This window comes from Pristiophorus japonicus, chromosome 14 (assembly GCF_044704955.1).
Source record: "Pristiophorus japonicus isolate sPriJap1 chromosome 14, sPriJap1.hap1, whole genome shotgun sequence".
NCBI classification, from domain to species: domain Eukaryota; kingdom Metazoa; phylum Chordata; class Chondrichthyes; family Pristiophoridae; genus Pristiophorus; species Pristiophorus japonicus.
The window spans coordinates 15,335,829-15,355,624 of NC_091990.1; the positions used below are offsets into that span (position 1 = coordinate 15,335,829).

The following is a 19,796-nucleotide window of genomic DNA, read 5'->3' on the forward strand; positions in this document are numbered from 1 at the left end:
AAAGTTGTGCTCTTCTCTTATCTGATTACACGACCAAAATGGGATAGTGCTCTATTTCCTAGTATTACTATCCTGCATGTTGATGAGCATGCACATACACACAAACATATACCTGTTCACTGTAACTGTAACTATTATGTGGATGAGCAATATTATGTTTTCAAAATTACCAGCAGCTAAATTTTTTTATTCTTGCACTCAACTGATTTCATATCACCCGAGTGGATTAAAATGCATTCACACTCCACAAGTGTAGCATTGGTGCAAAGTCAAAACCACTTCTCACTGGCGCTAAACCTGGAGTGTAAATCGGGTGTGAAGGCCCGAACAGACTCCAAAGTAAAGTGAAGTGGACTGCTTTGTTTGAGTGGCAGATCAAGCCTCAAATCCAGACTCGGACTGCATTTAGACTATAATTGCAGTCCTAGGGCGAGAAAACACTGAGCAGATTTTGTGGTTGTAATGTAAATGTCCCCTTGGTACAATTCTGCTCTGATGATGTAGTTTTGAGATTCTTTCTGTGCTACAGAACTGTAAAACAGGATGTAAGAGTGCTCACTAATTGCCCTACAAAAACAGAAGTACAGTCAAAACCTTTAGATGTTAATTCAATTCTACCAGAATGTTGCAGACCCACAGAACATACCAATTCACCAGTGGCAGGATAAAATGCCATTCACATGTCAGGCCAGAGCATCTCACTCAGTAAATGCTGAATGACTAAATTTACAGCCTATGTTATGCTAAGTGTACTTACAACCATGAACTGACAGAAGACACATTTAGGCTGCATCAGTGCATAAGTATTTGGACAATTTACTAATATCTCCGTAAAATTAATTCCCTGCCTCATAAAGGGTACTTAAGAGTCACTTGCAAATCAACAGCTTGCAGTTCATAGTTGATAGTCCTGCTTTAGAATTTTTGCAACCATTAATCAATGCCACTAGCCATCACCTTTCAAGAAATGCATGCGAGGAGAGGGACTCTACTGCAATATCAACAACTACTTGTATTTATATAGCACCTTTAATGTAGTAAAACTTCCCAAGGCACTCAACAGGAGTATTAGAAGACAAAAAATTAGGGCAGATGACCAAAAGCTTGGTCAAAGAGGAAGGTTTTAAGGAGTGTTTTAAAGGAGGGGAGAGAGGTGTAGAGGGACAGAGGTTTAGACAGGGAATTCCAAAGCTTGGGGCCTAGGCAACAGACGGCACTGCCACCAATGGTTGAGCGATTATAATCAGAGATGCGCAGAGGGCAGAATTAGAAGAACGCAGATATCCTGGAGGGGGGGGGGTGGTGGGGTTGTGGGCTCGAAGATAGGGAGGGGGGAGGCCATGGAGGGATTTGAAAACAAGGATGAAAATTTTGAAATCAAGGCATTTTTTAAACCAGAAGCCAATGAAGGTCACCGAGCACAGGGGTGATAGGGGAATGGGACTTGCTGCGAGTTAGGGCATGGTCAGCTTAGTTTTGGATGACCTCAGGTTTACGTACTGTAGAATGTGGGAGGCCAGCCAGGAGTACATTGGAGTAGTCAAGTCTAGAGGTAACAAAGGCATGGATAAGGGTTCCAGCAGATGAGCTGAGGCAAGGGCGGAGACAGGTGATGTTAGAGGTGGAAATAGACAGTCTTAGTTATGCCACAGATATGTGGTCGGAAGCTCATTTCAGGGTCAAATATGACATCAAGGTTGTGAACAGTGTGGTTCAACCTCAGACAGATGTTCGGGAGAAGGATGAAGTCAGTGACAAGGGAATGGAGTTTGTGCCGGGGACTGAAAACAATGGCTTCGGTCTTCCCAATGTTAAATTAGAGAACATTTCTGCTCATCCAGAACTGGATGTCGGACAAACAGTCTGACAATTTAGAGAGCGTGGAGAGGTCGAGAGAAGTGGTGGTGAGGTAGAGCTGGGTATCTTCAGCGTACATGTGAAAACTGACGCTGTGTCACCACAGTGACATCCTTTGTTACCTATAGACACAGAAATCAAAACATTTCCTGCAGCATAAGAGGCAGCTGTTCACTGAACTGTTCTTATATCGAGAAAATTCAGAGCTAGATAATGAGACTTAATACTGGTACTTTGAGATTTAAACACACTAAATAACTGACTTCAAAGTGGAACCTCTTAATATTCAATTCCATCACAAAATTAGTTAAATCTTAAAAAATGTATCTTTGTTGGCCAAATCTGTGTACTGCATTAAATTGACATTCATGCATGTCTGTTGTTCATATAAACCCTGTCGCTAATCTTGACAGGATATCAAGGGAACATAAATGCCCTAGGAGCTTGGACAGTGATAGGAGGGAATTTCAAGTAGAAAATCACTCCGGGGTATTCTAGCACACATCTCAACAGCAAGTGTAAATACTGGCATTAACCAGACACCTGGTAAAATTTTATCTAGTCTCAGCCAGTGAATGGTAACAGAAGAGGGAGAAAGTGGCAAAACTATTTAGCGTTGAAAAGCATTCTTTTGTAAGTTAATTTATTATTACTATTACAGTAACCGAGCCATTGATTCTCATCTGAAGTCTTGAGAGATACTGGAATGCCCTAGACCTCTCCCATTTAAAACAAAATGTAAAATTTACTGAAAAAAATATATCCATAAAGGAAAGTGATTCAAAGGCACTTCTGCATTGCAATGCCTCAGTAGCATTTGCATACAAACCACTATGTATTATTGCTAGAATTACACCACAGATTTTAATAACCAAACCTTGGCAATAATTTTGATTGCAATTGTGCATATAATTTTACACGAGTAAAAATTCAAGAGTTTGAAGAATCCTATTTAAAAAGAAAAGTTCCACAAGTTAATTTATTTTTGTGTACAAGATATCTCCTCAGACAAGAAGTTGATTTTCTGTCATTCAGGAAATTATCTTGCAATGTACTGATGACCTTAGTTTTGCTGTATCACTTTCAATGTTCTTCTGAATAGACACATGGAAAATTAAACCCAGCTAAATAGTATGTTACAATTAAGTATGGTAATTATATTATAAATATAATTGATAAAGTGCAACATCCCCACCGGCACCTGGGATTCCCTGGCCCAAGAATGGCCAAAGTGGCGGAAGAGCATCCGGGAGGGCGTTGAGCACCTTGAGTCTTGTCGTTGAGAGCATGCAGAAACCAAGCGCAGACAGCGGAAAGTGCGTGCGGAAAACCAGCCCACCCACCCTTTCCTTCAACCACTGTCTACCCCACCTGTTAGAGACTGTAATTCCCGTATTGGACTGTATAGTCACCTGAGAACTCACTTTTAGAGTGGAAGCAAGTCTTCCTCGAATTCGAGGGACTGTCTATGATAACACCGAATATTACACAACAGAAACAGTCCATTTGGCCCATCACGTCTGCAATTTTTATCCTCGATGAGCCACATAGTTTAATCCCACTATTTTGCTTGCTTCCTATGGATATTAATATTTCTCTTTTGCAAGTAACTGAATTCCCTTTGAAAAGAACCCAAGAATTCTGCTTCAACAAGGATTTGAGAATTTTCCACATTCTAACCAGCATGTCTACAGTTTCCCCCCACCCCCCCAACCTTTCCTTTAATTTTTTGTAATTATCTTAAGTTTGTGCCCTCAATACCATCTCACCCAAGCTGGGGAAATAATCTTTCAATACTTTATCATAACCCTTCATAATCTTGAAGACCTCAAACAGGTCACCCCTTAGCTCTTATGAAAAGAAGCACAATTTCTCTCTTCACGACTGTAACGTGATAATATTTGTGAATGTACATTGCGTCATTTCCATTGCTTTTATATCCTTCCTATAATGGGATGCCCCAAACTGTAAACAACTGGATATTGGTCTGATATAAATTTAACGTTACGTCGTTGCTTTTGTATTTTATGCCTCTACATACAAAATCAAGGATTTCTTCTTTTTTTTTTAAATACAGCCTTATATACTTGTGCTGCTACCTTTAATTATCTGCACACCAATGCCACTCTGTTCCTTTACTCCATTTAAAATATTTACCCCCCCCCCCCCGCCCCGTCTTTCACAATTCATCACAATTTTCCATACCTGCTGGCTTAAGTGTGACTTCTCCTTAAATAAGTTCAGTGACAACAATACATCAAGCACCGGAGTACAAATGGTGTAGGAATAGGAAATCTTGAGCGAATCCCGTGCTTTCACACATTTTCCAAGAGGGATATAATTTGGCTACAGTATTGCTTGCTTTACAACACATTAAAATATGGTACATTACAGGCTGATGAGATGTAAAGTTGCCAAATGCTAACATATTAGAGGGAGTAGAGTTTCTGCTTTGGGCATAATCAAGAAACTGTGTGTCAACCATGGCTCAGTTGGCAGCACCCTCACCTTGGAGTCAGAAGGTTGTGGGTTCGAGTCCCACTCCAGGGACTTGAGTCCAAAAATTTAGGCTGATACTCCAGTGCAGTACTGAGGGAATGCTGCTCTGTCAGAGGTACTGTTTTTTGGATGAGATGTTAAACCGAGACACTAGGTGGACATAAAAGATCCTATGGCACTATTCTGAAGAAGAGCAGGGGAGGTATCCCCTGGTGTCCTAGCCAATATTTATCCCTCAATCAACATCACAAAAATGATGATCTGGTCATTATCATTATTGTTGTTTGTGGGACCTTGCTGTGCGCAAATTGGCTGCCACATTTCCAGGATTATTACAACAGTGACTACATTCCAAAAAGTACTTAATTGACTGTAAAGCGCTTTGGGACGTTTGGTGGTCGTGAAAAGCGCTATATAAATGCAAGTCTTTCTTTTTTGCAAAATTGCATTGTTAAGTTAAAGTTCAAGTTTCCACTAAATGTATTTGCATAATCACAAACTTAAAACTTCCACGAACCAGCACAACCGGGCTGCATTTCTTTTTTTTTCATTAGAAAGTATTCCTTGATGTATTTAAGAGTGGTAACCTGGTGCAGTTTTATTAATACAACTGAAAATTGGTTTAATCAGCAAAAATAAACATTTTATAAGGCTATCCAGTCCTCTACCAGAGACTTTTAAAATAACTGAAAATGAAGTAAAAAAAATACTGAATCATTTAATAGTTTCATTAGGAACATAGGAACAGGTGTACGCCATTCAATGAGATCATGGCTGATCTGTGACCTAACTCCATATACCCGCCTTGGCCCATATCTCTTAATACCTTTGGTTAACAGAAAGCTATCAATCTCTGATTTAAAATTAATTGGTCGAGCATCAATTGTCGTTTGCGGAAGAGTTCCAAACTTCTACCACCCTTTGTGTGTAGAAGTGTTTCCTAATTTCTTTCCTGAAAGGTCTGGCTCGAATTTTTAGAAGATGCCCCGTAGTCCTAGAATCCGCCCTTAATCCACTTAATATCTTGAAAACTTCAATCAGATCACCATTTAACAGTCTAAATTCTAGGGAATACAATCCTAATTTGTGTAATCTCTCCTCATAATTTAACCTTTGAAGTCCTGAGATCATTTTGGTAAACCTACGTTGCACTCCCTCCAAGGCCAATATATCCTTCCGAAGGTCAATATATCCTTCCGAAGGTCTTGGGCCCAAAACTGCTCACAGTATTCCAGGTATGATCTAATCAGAGTTTTGTATAGCTGCAGCATAACTTCTACCCCCTTGTATTCTAGTACTCTAGATATATAGGCCAACATCCCATTGGCCTTTTTGATTATTTTCTGTACCTGAAAATTCATTGATATATACTAGTTAGTTTCTTAGTAAATTAAATTTTTTTATATGAAAACTTTAAAAATATGCCTACTGGTGCTTGTGCATCTAAGAAAATGCATGTAATTTGAAGAACCTCCCGAGCCAGTGTAACTGGCGGAATCTTGCAATATCGACCCAGAAGTGTGGTCAGTTATGTGGGCGGGGCTTGATTGGATGAATTCAATCTTGAACTAGCGTAAAAGATTGTGGAAAACACGAGCACAAGTGATTTTGGGGTGTAACTCACTTACTACAACAACAACTTTTATTTATATAGCAGCTTTAACGTAGTAGGACTTCCCAAGGTGTGTCAAAGCAATGTCATAAGATAAAACAAATAAATTAGACACCAAGCCACATAAGAAATTATGGCAGATGACCATCATCAGAGGCAGTCCCTCGGAATTGAAGACGACTTGCTTCCACTCTAAAAATGAGTTCTTAGGTGACTAAACAGTCCAATACGAGAATTACAGTCTCTGTCACAGGTTGAACAGACAGTCGTTGAGGGAAAGGGTGGGTGGGACTGAATTGCCGCAAACTCCTTCCGCTGCCTGCGCTTGGTTTCTGCATGCTCTCGGCGATGAGACTCGAGGTACTCAGCAGCCTCCCAGATGCACTTCCTCCACTTAGGACGGTCTTTGGCCAGGGACTCCCAGGTGTCAGTGGGGATGTTGTACTTTATCAAGGAGGCTTTGAGGGTGTCCTTGAAACGTTTCCTTGGGCTCGTTTGCTGTGTAGGAGTTCCAAGTAGAGTGCTTGCTTTGGGAGTCTTGAGTCAGGCATGCGAACAATGTGGCCTGCCCAGCGGAGTGTGGTCAATGCTGGGGATGTTGGCCTGGTCGAGGTGCGTCTGTCCACCCAGGGGATTTGCAGGATCTTGTGGCGACATTGTTGGTGGTATTTCAGATGGTCAAAGAGGTAGGTTTTAAGGAGCATCTTAAAGAAGGAAGGAGAGGTAGAGAGGCAGAGAGTTTTAGGGAGGGAGTTCCAGAGCTTACGTTTAAAATTTCCTGATCTTTTGCATTGGTTCAGCCGATTCTGCCCAGATTGCACTGATATTACTAATGGAAACTCGACAGATTTTTAAGCAGCATTTAGGAATAGTTTAAACAGTAAAACGAACATACATTAAAATACTGGAGATAGGTTAAGAAAAAGATTCTGGTGCAGTGGGGAGCACAATTTGTATGTCGCAATAAATGGAAATCCTAAGTCAGAAAAACTTCAATATGGCTGTGAAATGCATTCAATACCTTAGATACAATATGTTCTTGGATACAGTACAAGGTTTATGAAACTATGTTTTTAATAGAATTGTGTACTCCATTGGTGGGCTTCACCACAATGCAACTGCTCTTTGAAATCAACCTCAAGATAATTTACTTCATATGAGCTTTAAATTTTAACAGTACACCACCTATAGACATTCCAAGTACAGACTATGAAAACAGGGACTGTAATAGTACAAATCCCACAAGAAAGATACAGTTAAGTCGGCAGTTCAAAGGCAACAAGACATCTAAGAATTAAGCCACCCCACCCCCATTCTCCTCTCCAGGCAGCAGGAGGCTGCAAACACAAAAGGAACAAGACAAAGGAGACCCCCGTGCTGATCACACTGACCAACCTACCTACAACTCGTCCCGGCACGTCATGTTCCCAAACAATAGACAAACATTTTTTTTTTTAAGTTCACATACATAGGAAGAATGCCTTGCCCTTCCCAGTATCAACAACTAAAGTTCATTGTTTGTGTAAGGATATAGCAATTGTTAAAAACAAATATGCTGCTTCACAGCCAGAGTAAAAGGTAACAGATGCAACGGACAGTGAGAACTATAGTAAGGTGTCTTACTGTATTTAACAGTGACAAGTCTCGAGTATGAATGTTTAATACAGAATTTACAGAAAGCAGGTAGAAGTTTAAAGCAATAAAGGTGAATCACCAGAACATGGAAGGATTACGATAGGAATATTTATGTAATAGAAAACACTCAAACACACAATTTCAAACAAAAACTAAAATTATTCTATCTGGTAAATAGCTTATACTCAGGAGAACCTGTTCAAAGGATGCTTCATTGAACGCTAATGCTACACACAATTAATACCTCAGTGCAAAATGGCGCCTGTTTAAAAAACATCACAACAAAGTACCAGAATTAATAGGAAAAAAATGCTCAAAATGCAAAGCAAAACTCAGAGTAGCTCACCTTGATTTACAGAAAGCGACGATTTCAAAAGAAGAAAAGCAGCATCCAAGGATCCTAAAATCACGTTTCACTCATGCAATGTGTATGTTGTACGTAAGCTCCAAACTCATGGCAAGTATCAGTTTCTGTTGTGGGTGGGTCAGAGTATGTAAAACAAGGAGCTAGCGACTCAAACGCACCAATCACATTAACCTGCCTCACCTTGCATCCAATCACCGTGTAAAAGATAGAACACTGGGGCATGCTAAAGCAACAGCGATCGGCGCAAGCCCGAGCAGCCTGGATCAGAGCATGTCAACAGCTCGGAAACGTAGCACAAAAATATTCCCAACACCTCCCACACCAGGTGTCAGTGCTCCCGTTCCACTATGTTCTCAAAAACAGTTATCTTAATGTTTTGAATCACTCCTTTTGTTCGGCTTTAAAACCCATCCTGAAGAGTATACGGTCTTACATTAACCCATTTACATTTTTTTAATGAAAGATATTTAAAGGTTACTGCAATACTGTTTACTATTTTCCCTCTATTATTTTTCTTCTATTTTCTGCCCTGAAGGCAACAACCGCTGGAATATGACATGACCAACTGCAAGCCTCTGGTACCTCACAAAAATGCCGATTCTTCATGCTTGAGCTTGGCCGATCACTTCAGTAAGCCAAATCAACTACAGTGGTGACCACATCAATATCTTCACCCACTCTCCACAAACACATGTTTAAATTAAATATACTAAGGCAGCAATAAACAAGGCAGTGTGCTTTAATCTTGGGGTTTAGCACACAGTGGAGCAATAACCCTCAATATAAACGCAAAGGACTTGTATAGATCAGATTAGTTCATTATTGACACTAGAATATCTATATTTAACAAGATATTGGAATTTAATATCGCATGCAACCTTGGTTTCACATCAGCTCCAATGCAAAACAATGAAAATTTGTGACCAATTAAAATACAAGTATATCCAGGGCTTTAACATTTTTCTCGGCCAAAGAAAACATTTTTTTTAAACATTAATTTGAGTTATATAGAGTTGACCAGTGAAGCCTACAGATGGGGAGGGGCAAGAGACAGCAGGACAATAAAGCAAAAATTGAACAGCTGTGTTATACTGCAGCAAAGTCTGGAGAGAAAAAGGCAAACATAGCATCTGCTTTTAGAAGACCAAGCAGTTACCATAGCAATGATGATCAGCGAAGTACAAAGATGGCGATAAAATGAATCCCCGATCTTTACAACTGATGTGAAGACTGTATTCGTAATAACAGATTTATTGAAGACTGGAGAAAGTGTCATCACATTTTAGTTATTATATATTGATACTTCAGTAACACCACTGTTTAAATCTTCTTTTGCTCCCTGGTTTGTGCAGTCAGCTGATCTCAGACAGGGTAGCAATAGGGATGTTACAATTATTCTTGGAAGCCTTGAGCACAGGGGCAGGGGTTTAAAAAAAAACAAAATCAGCCAGAGCTGCCAGTCCTAATTGCAGTCCAGTGACCTCTGCTGGACAGAACATGTTTACACGTCAGGTGAGAATAGGTTCTGGCTTGGGTGTGATGCCCCTGACAATCAAATAGTTTTCAAACAATCACTATAACGGTTGCACGAGCTGCCAGAGGGCTACCTTTGGAGATGTACTCCAGCATGAGAAAGTGCCTTCAGGAGAGGAGAGAAGAAAAATAGAAAGACAAATGAAGCAGAGAAAAAAATCTTACATTTTGTATACTAATCTAAATTTACACAGACTTTTACAGTATTAGTCCTATTATATACAGCTACTGAAATTAAAAATCCAGCTGGCAGGATTCAAATTTATGAAACTGATAATCCTGTAAGGATGAAAGATGCCTTGGCTTTCGCAATTCTACTGCTACAAGATCAACAATGAATTATTCAGCTATACCATTGTTTAATCATTTCATTTTTCACTTGGTGACCTTGAAGTTTAAATTCTGTCACATTCAAATTAACTGGTTATAAAAACTGTACGTTAACATTTTGCCGCTAAACATTTGAACTTTGCATTCAAGTGAAACTGTAAGAGGGTAGATATTCAAATATTCACTTTCTCAGGGGGTTCCCAGAATGGAATGGTTTTATAAGATGAACTCTAAATCATTTGTTCTGCACTGCAAATAAAATTTGCTGTTTATGAATTAGGCTAACGGTGAAAAATTACTGATTTAAAAAAAAGTTCAGAACAGGTACTGATCATCAGCAATAACAGAAAAAATAAGGTGACAGTACATTAATAAACCTAAAAACAACTTCATACTACTATATGTCAACTTGAGATTCAAACACACAATTTGCAAGTCTAAAAACTTTGGGGGTGAAATTCTGTATCACCCCAGTTGGGGGCAATAACCGAGGGTGAGGCGTGACTACTTGCGCTCCACGTGGAAGTCCTGCCCTGGCCACGAAATTAGGGTTACCGCCCCCGAGAGGAAGTGGAGCGTAATGTCGGACGTTCCATTTCCTCTCGGGGGCAGGACCGGGGTGGTAAGCGTGCAAATTTTCCAGCGCTACGCGGCCTCGCCACAGAAGCGGAGTGTCGGGTTGCACCATCGCGGCACAGACTCTGCAAAATAGACCACGAAAGGCCAGACCAGTAAGTTGGCTGGCGAAAAAAAGATGGCGCCGCACACCTCCCCTTTACTTTTCATCCCGTGAGCGGAGTGTGACCCGGTTTGCAACCCACGAGGCTGGCGCTCACATTGCCTGCGACGGCCTCCCGGCACGCTACATAATTTTTGCTGCGGGGCGAAAATGGGATAGTTGCGCACAGCAATAATGTCATCATTGCCGGCGCGGTGGCCCTAGGTGCTACCAGCTGTAGCTTGGCGCTGCCGGTTTGCGCCTCCGTTATCTCCCACGCAATTTCGCAGCAGGTGGCAGCGCAGCCCCACCCCCGGCGAGAAATCATTTGCACTCCGTTAGCACCCCCTGGAGGCATTACCGGCAGGTGCAAACTGTGCAAATTTATCCTCCATTATTTTAATCATTGCTGTCCATACAAAAGCATGGGTTATTTGTACAATATATTTGATTTACACAGCAAGCAAATTAAATGACATTCATGTTGATCCACAAGAATCTAAGTTGCCAAACAAATACTTTACCTTGAACCAGAATCACCTCCAGTTATTCAACTAATACACACATTACAGTCAGACATAAACTTTTAAATTCAAAATGCTACAGTAGTTTCTTTCCACCACCTAATTGGCCCTCCTCCACAGAATCCAATGAAACACTTCGAAGGGGAGGGGTTAAGCACAGGGTTCTGCCGTATAACAGCAATATTCCAATGAAGACTTAATTTCCTTCCTTGGTTATACGGTCACAAGAATAGTTCAAATACCAGGCTGAAGAACCAGTTTACTCCCCCCCAAAAAAGAGCATGTATTTGATCTTCCAATATGCCTTCTTAAAAAAAAAATCTATTTCAGACTTCGTTCCCTCTAACCATATTCTAATATTTGGCAAGAAAAACAAAATGCTAATTTTAATTTTAAATATTTAACATTAATATCCCACCAACTATTGATAGAAATATGGTACTATGCTAGTACAACAATGCTTTATAATTAGTCACGGAGAGGATAATCCATTGCTTCCAGTGTGGAACATTGACGTGGCGCAATTGCAGAGCATGTGCTAACTAATTAGTTAGTCGTAAATTCTAAAATCACAATCCTCGACCTCTACCACCTAGGGCAGCAGACGCATGGGAACACCACCACCAAGGGCAAGTTCCCGTCCAAGTCACACACCATCCTGACGGAAATATATCACCGCTCCTTCATCGTCGCTGGGTCAAAATCCTGGAACTCCCTCCCTAACAGCACTGTGGGAGCACCTTCACCACACCGACTGCAGCGGTTCAAGAAGGTGGCTCACCACCACCTTCTCGAGGGAAATTAGGGAAGGGCAATAAATGCTGGATTTGAAAATAGGATAGGAGGTGGGTGGGGTGGATTGACCCATCCACCTCCACGGAGGTGTGTGGAAGGCCTGACCCATCCATCTCCATGGCACGAACCTGGTATTGCAGTACTTCCAGGAACGGTGCAGTGGCTCTCGGCCTTTTGGCTAAGAGCATTGGCGCAGAGTGATCCTTGATGTGTGCAAGGTGACCTCTGGCGTTTGTGATTTGACAAAGAATTGGAAAGATTGGCAACGAAAAATTAAAAAAATAAATAAATGCTGGATTTGCGAGTGACTCCCATCTCCCATGAATTAATAAAAAAAACACTCCGGTGTCAGCCTTGCCTCAATTGGTAGCATTCTCACCTCTGAGTCAGAGGCTGTGCGTTCGAGTCTCACTCCAGAGACTTGAACACAAAATCTAGGTGTAGTACTTCAGTGCAGTACTGAAGAAGCACTGCACTCTGTCGGAGGTGCCATCTTTCAGATGAGAAGTTAAACCGAGGTCCCATCTGTCCTTTCAAGTGGGCTTAAAAGATCCCATAGCACTATTCGAAGAAGAGCAGGGGAAATCTCCGTGTCCTGGCCAATCATTATCCCTCAATCAATATCACTCAAGCAGATTATCTGGTCATTATCTCATTGCTGCTTGCAAGACCTTGCTGTGTGCAAATTGGCTACCATGGTTCTCTAAATTACAACAGTGACTAAAAGTAGTTTATTGGCTGTAAAGCACTTTGTGACGTGCTGAAGTTGTGAAAGTTGCTATAAGAATGCAAGTTCCTTCTTTCTTTATATTAATGGCCAAGTGATTTACTAAAATACATTTGTAAAAGAAGAATGAGCTCAGGATTGTGGAGTTACATGTGCAAGTGATTCAGTAAGCACTCTAGAAGCTTGTTTCCTGTGGCACTTAGTCTTTTTAGACTTGGCAGCAGCATAGGTTCAAAACCTGTGATTATAGTATATAACTACAAGTTTAACCTCCCTTATCCAGAACCCTTGGGACCTGGCCTGTTCCGGATAAGGGATTTTTACAGACGAGGGGTGGTCACGTTAAATTGGATTGTACAGGTACTGAACAAGGGGATATTGGGACTGGCTGGTTTGGGATGTGGCAGAGAGATCATGGGGTGGGGGTGGGGGTGGGGATAGGGCCGGTGGATCAAGAGGTCAGGCCAGCGATTGTGGGAATCGGCAGTGAGGAAGGACTTCAATTTATCCATGTCGGAGTTCTGCGCATGTGCCACTCAGTGGCCGGGAATGGTTCTGGATAAGGGAGTTCTGGATAAAGGAGGTTCAACCTATATCTCTGTAATCTCCTTCAGCCTCAAAACCGCACCCCTCCCCCCGCCCCCCCCGCCCCCCCGCCCCGCCCCACCCCCGCCCCCGCCCCCGGCCCCCCCCCCCGCCCCCACCCCCCCCCCCCCGCCCCCCCCGCCCCCCCCCCCCCCGCCCCCCCGCCCCACCCGGCCCCCCCCCCGCCCCCCCCCCCGCCCCCACCCCCCCCCCCGCCCCCCCGCCCCCACCCCCCCCCCCGCCCCACCCGGCCCCCCCCCCCGCCCCCCCCCCCACCGCCCCCCCGCCCCCCCGCCCCCCCCCCCCACCGCCCCCCCGCCCCCCCCCCGCCCCCAGAGATGTCGGCACTCATCAAATTCTACCCTCTTGAGCATCCCTGATTAAAACTGCTCAACAATTGGTGGCCGTGCCTTCAGCTGCCTAGACCCCAAGTTCTGGAATTACCTGCCTAAACCTCTCCACTTCTCTTTCCTCCTTTAAGATGCTACTTAAAACCTACCTCTTTGACCAAGCTTTTGGTCATCTGCCGTAATTTCTTATGTGGCTCGGTGTCAAACTTATTTGTTTTGTCTTAAAAAAAATTCCTGTGTAGCGCCTTGGACATTGTACTATGTTAAAGGCGCTATAATAAATACAAGTTGTTGTTGTAGTGGAATAAACACAAAAATAAATGCTAGAAACATTCAGCAGATCAGGTAGCATGGGTTTAATATTTCAGTCAATGGCCTTTCATCAGTATTGGAAGATGTTCCAGATGAGATCATAAAGCAGGTACCGAGACATGGCAAAGGGGACAAGAAAAGATAAAAGGAGAGGTCTGTGATGGGTGGAGGATAGTAGATGATTAAATGACAGAAATGATGAAGGTGCAAGGCAAAAGTTGATAATGAGAAATTAGAGACACAAAAGATGTGTCCATAGGATGTGTAAGTGTTTACAGTAGAATAGCAGAGAGGGAGCAAAGCATGAAAAATATGGCAAAGCGGAGAAGGCTCCCGTGGCTGGGAATGTGGCAGATGGCAGTAGCTAGTCACCAGGGGTAAGAATCACCCCGCTGGCCATGTACACTTCTTTTGGACTTGACCAAGAATTTTGTACTTATACAAGGGAAGAGTGTACAGGAACATATGGCGCTGTTATGGTTGACTTCAATTTACCAGGGATAGATTGGGAAATTAATGGAGGAGACAAGTGGTGTGAAGACATAATCCTCGCACAATATTGGATCATTACATGAAACATTTGGTCAAGAAAAGCACATGAGCAGGGGCGCTATTGGGCCGGATATTCAGTTTTAAAAAAACAGGAAATATTAGAGGTCAGAGTCAGAGAACATGTTGGCGACAATGACCAAAACACTGTGGAGTTGAAGGCCAGGCTTATGATAGAGAAGAGAATGAATACAATAGGAACATTCTACTTTAGAAAGGAAATTATGAGGGGATGAAGGGTGAGCTCAGGAAACTGATAGCACTGTCAGAGGAAAAAAGCATGCAAGAAAATGGATGGTGATTAGAAATACTCTTCGTAGAACGAGAAAGGAATGAGTAACAGGGAGAAAAAATACCAAGGTGAGCATCAATGGAAATAATGCAGGGAATACGGGCAACAAAGAGATTGTTCCCTAATGTATAAACCTACGAGAAGCATGATGACCAAGGCGATTTATAAAGACAAGGTAAAGGAGGTTGAGAAACTGGTGGGGGGGGGGGGGGGAGGGGGAACTGAATGGTGCAGTACATTATCTTTTTGAGAACCCAACCCAGCTGATGGACAAAAGTATCATGTCTACAGCTTGTAAAGGTCCTATGCAAAGTAAGTTTGGGCAGTCCCAAGCAGTTTATAAGGGGATTAGAATTGCAGCACAAAATTGTTAATTTAGCACATTGGCAATTGTGTTCAGAGGCCATAGATTGGTTGGTATGAGAAATGGAACAAATGTCACACTGGTGCAGCAATAGGTGCTCTCTTAAGGTTGGGACAGACTATAGGGAGCTGTTCACCACATCTGTCTGTGTTACACCTGAACTTGACGTGAGAGGACTTGTCTTGCCAGCTTGTCCGTGAATCTCCTGGAATTGAGGATTGATAGATCCGGGCACTGCTGCGAGCAACCAGAAAAAAATATTCCAAGCTCACTTGTTGACCACCAGAGTTTGTTCCTTCCCTGGCTCCTCTCCAGTGGTGCAGCTGCTCCCACGACCAGCCCAGTGTGCACGTGCGGCCACTCTACTTGCACGTCAGAGCAGTTTCAGCGGTGCGAGGCATAGTGGGTATGTGGCACCACCATTCCTTTGGTATTAGAAAGCGTTGAAGGTTATCCGTTGGCTCGCCCTGACTCAGAAGCACTGGTAACATAGAAAGTGGTCACTTTCATAAGCAGAGGCAATGTACACATTCATGGAAACAGGGAACTCCACATCCTCCTTCAATTCCATACACAGCTCAGAAAGTATTTGCTTGTTGACTCAAAAGACATTGTTTCCAGGCTGATGGTTTCTGAGGCGTGCGATTACTGCTGATTTTCCGAATTCGTTTATCTAGCTCCATCACTGCTATGTTTCTTTACAGTTTGTCCGTAACTAGGGTTAGATGTGGAAGAAACACTACCCAGTTAAAACATGATTAAACCCTCTCTCTGACTAAAATTCAGGGAGAGCTATTATCTCCAATGCCCTCATTTGTCCAACGGCAAGCTCTAAATGGTCCAAAACTCAAACTACTACGCGCATATCATTCAAGTCGTCTACTTTCCTGAAACGTCCTCCTCCCCCCCCCCACTGGAACTCACCATCTCCCTTCAAACCAAACAATTATTTTTCCCTCAACAGTTCCCGACTCTAACTGTGCCTCTAACACACTCCCAGACTGGATCCAACAAAAATGTCTCCGTCTCACCTCTGACCTCCCATTCACCATTATGTCTTTCCTGTTTTCCAATTGCATCAACACAGTTATGATCATGTCAACGTTCTTGTTCCTTCTGAATTACGCATACATCTACATGCTCTTCCCCCTGCTTACATCCCCCTGATCTGAAAGCAAGCATTGGCTCCATGTCTCCTGATAGTTTCATCCTTTTATTATGAGTGTGAGTACTGTGAACAATGAGCAAGTGTGACCTTAGCTCCTTTAATAAGACTCCAGAGTGCAGGTACCTCACAGGTGGCCTGCTTATTTACATTGCTCCCAAGGGATACTGGGGTCCCTTGTGACTTCAACAGGTAGGCCCTCTGGTGGTAGTGCGATACAGGTTGCAAGGGGTTAAATACATAACAACTCCCACTCTAATTCTTTCCAAGTACCTCATTACTTCGGAGCTTCCAGCCTGAGATTTGCACCTGTGCACTTTCTTCAACCTCTTGTGGACAATTGTCTAGTTCTCAAAACCTCTTGTGCGACAACTGCTAACACAAAACCACGAGCAAAGATACTACAGGGGACCCAACCTTTGCAATAACATTTTAAAATTGGCACATGTTCAGACATCACATGATCAACCCTCCAGGAATATGTCCAACAAGGCACCCTGGCTTGATGCTGAAACTGGGTGCTTCAAACAGGAAGGGTCCCATTCCTTGATGAGCAGATAAACATTTTTTAAATCCTCAGGAGATTTAGAACCTAGAAAATTAGAATAACAAAGTAGGAAATAGTAGACAAAATCTGAAGCATTTATATAAATGTATTCACAAGCAAACAGGTTAAAATAAAGAAATGGTGAAGTAATTGACAGATTCAAAAGGCGACATGGCATCAAGTGACCACAGGTCAGCAAATATACTAAATTAATTACTTTGTGTGTTCATAAAGGAGTCTGTGGATATTTGAATTACGAGGGTGTGGAGGAAGTACAAAAACAAACAAAAATTTCAGATCAGGTAGTCATTTATAGGCTGAGGAAGCAAAAAGAACACAAGGAAATTTGCATAAAAAGATACTGAAAGAAGTTCCTATCAAAATCAATCACATCTTTCGCACAATTTTTAGGGAATGATTAGAAATGGAAGTCGTGCCCAAGGATTAGAAAGTAGTTAACATAACATCAATATTTTGAAAGGGGCATAGGAAACTGGGAGCCAGTGAACCTTACATCATTGTCCCTTGAAAGAAAGGATAATGAAATACCTAGATAGGTGTGGGATGGAAAGGGGGAAATCAGCATGGATTTATAGATGGGAGGTCATGCCTAACGTTATATTTTCTGTGGTCATATTCTTATACTCCACACACTTTCCTGCTGCATCAGCATCTGAACTTAGACCGTCATCTACCAGCCAATTCTAGTGCCACCACCATCCAGGCTGAAATCAGTTCATTCAGCACAGACAGGGAAATCGAACTTAGGATACTCCTGGTGTGTACGGCTCAATTCTACACTAGCCAGTATAACTCACATTGAGCCTTTGAGTTAGCTTCCTCTAAACCAGAGGCAGTATAGGAAGTTTAACTTTTGAGCCCTCTATCCACAGCCATTATGTTTTACTGAATAGTCAGTGCAGGTTTGAAAAGATAAATAGCTTACACGTTCGAGGAAGAGGAAAAACAGCATGTAATGCCTTCCTTTTTTGTTTAGACTGTAAAGGTATTCCCCTTCCATGCCTGAAAGTCTGCCAATGCAACAATTAACTGCATTGCTAAAATTTGTTTAATTCTATTCTTTCCATTAGCCTTCATTTGCTCTCAATTCTCACTGCAAACAGCAAAGATTAATCAAATACTGAATGGCACCAAAGGCTCTATTAGATGCAAATTCTATAGCACTGCTTGAAAAAGACCTAGGAACCAAAACATTTTTTCTGAAGCTAATTAAATGGGTTTATATCCAAGTTTACAAAAAAAGGGCAGGTTTTTCAGAACTCTCCCAACACTGTTCAACAAAGACCAAGTTAAACTTGTGAAAATTCACAGCATGGTTTCTGAGAGCACATCAACAGCTCAGATGGGAAAAGAAACAAGCTGGCACTTTATTCATAGAATCATAGCAGTTTACAGCACGGAAGGAGGTCATTTTGGCCCATCTTGTCCGCGCCGGCCATCCAGCTTAATCCCACTTTCCAGCTCCAGGTCCGTAACCCTGCAGGTTACAGCACTTCAGGTGCACATCCAAGTACTTTTTAAATGTGCTGAGGGTTTCTGCCTCTACCACCCTTTCAGGCAATGAGTTCCAGAACCCCACAACCCTCTGCATGAAGAAATTTCCCCTCTAAACCTTCTACCAATTACTTTAAATTTATGCCCCTAGTTATTGACCCCTCTGCTAAGGGAAATAGGCCCTTTTCATCCTCTATATCTAGGCCCCTCATAATTTTATACACCCCAATTAGGTCTCCCCTCAGCCTCCTCTGTTCAAAGATAAACAAACCCAGCCTATCCAATCTGTCCTCATAGCGAAGATTCTCCACTCCCGGCAACATCCTCGTAAATCTCCTCTGTACCCTCTCCACTGCAATCACGTTCTTCCTGTAATGTGACCACCATTTTTTTTTAAATTGAAGACAGTTTTTAAAGCTGCATTGCCCCTAAATATTCACATGGTAGTATTCAGCATCCTGTATCTTGCTCAAGTGACTACTCTTTATTTGTGAGCCTAGTGAGCCAGTTGGACATTAATTCTGTCCTCAACCGACATCCATACTTTCCATTAGGAGGAGTCACAGAATAGCGATCAGAAAGCACAAACCCTAAACAATTTTTCTTCTTACTTTCCACAAGCACCGTAGGAAATTTTAAAATGTTAAAGGCACTATATAAATGCAAGTTGTTGTTTCCCAAGGTGTTGAGGCTAACTCTAGCGCCCGAAAGCCAGCCTGATTGAAAGATTTGTCTGTCTGTCGGACAGTAAAAACTGCGCGGGTAGGTTTAGTGGTGGTGAGGGAGGGAGGATGAGTAGAGCGTGGGGGGGGGGGGGGGGGGGGGGTGTCGGGTTGGTGATCGCAGGAGCAGGTTGAACATGGCTGGGGGATGGGGGTTGGGGGGGGGAATGGTCGAGTGATCGGGAGGTTTATAGGATTAGCTTGTTGGGCCAGGAAGAAACACTCCTGCTCCCCCTGGCCGACAAGCAGTGCTGTAAAGGCACCTTCTTTATGGATCCAGCCCTTCTTGCCTCCTTTTATCTGTTGGGTTTCCAAAGCCAGGGAAACCAGGCCGACTGGAGTTAGAAATAGAAACTTTGTTAAAATGGAGGCACACAGCCACCTTACAAGGTTTTAATAACTGACCCACCTCCCGAGAGCAGATTGGTTGCCTGCCCCTTGTCCCGCCTCCGTTAAAATCGGAAGTGGGAGGGTTCGAGGCAGTTTGGATTTTATACATTTTTACTTCCCACGTGACCCAAACCACCCATTTTGGGGGGTTACAATTAAGGTCGTGCTTATTTGTACTGCTAAAATGGCCACCATGCTCCATCCTTTGTCTATGATTGGTCTCTTTGGAGAATAAGCCACGCCCTGAAGTTTCACTGGAATGTGTAACTGGAACCACCCATCCCAAGGTCTCACTGACTTTGCAAATTGTAACTCGATCCACTTGGACGTCCTGAAGCGACAGAGGACAGAGTTCCCCAGAAGATAGCAAGGGCCAGCCAAAGTGCCTTACCCCCGAAGTGCAAGCTT

At 42.7% G+C, this 19,796-nt stretch overlaps 1 protein-coding gene across 5 annotated transcripts in view; it reads right to left on the reverse strand.

The window, feature by feature from the left end:
* LOC139279745 (protein 4.1-like) overlaps positions 1–8,059 on the reverse strand; it is a 138,633-nt gene extending 130,574 nt beyond the window's left edge. For all 5 annotated transcript variants that reach the window (XM_070898938.1, XM_070898936.1, XM_070898937.1 and 2 more), the window contains exon 1: positions 7,950–8,059. The gene's annotated coding sequence lies outside the window, so the exon portion shown is untranslated. The remainder of the gene's footprint in view (positions 1–7,949) is intronic.
* Positions 8,060–19,796: the final 11,737 nt, after the last annotated feature.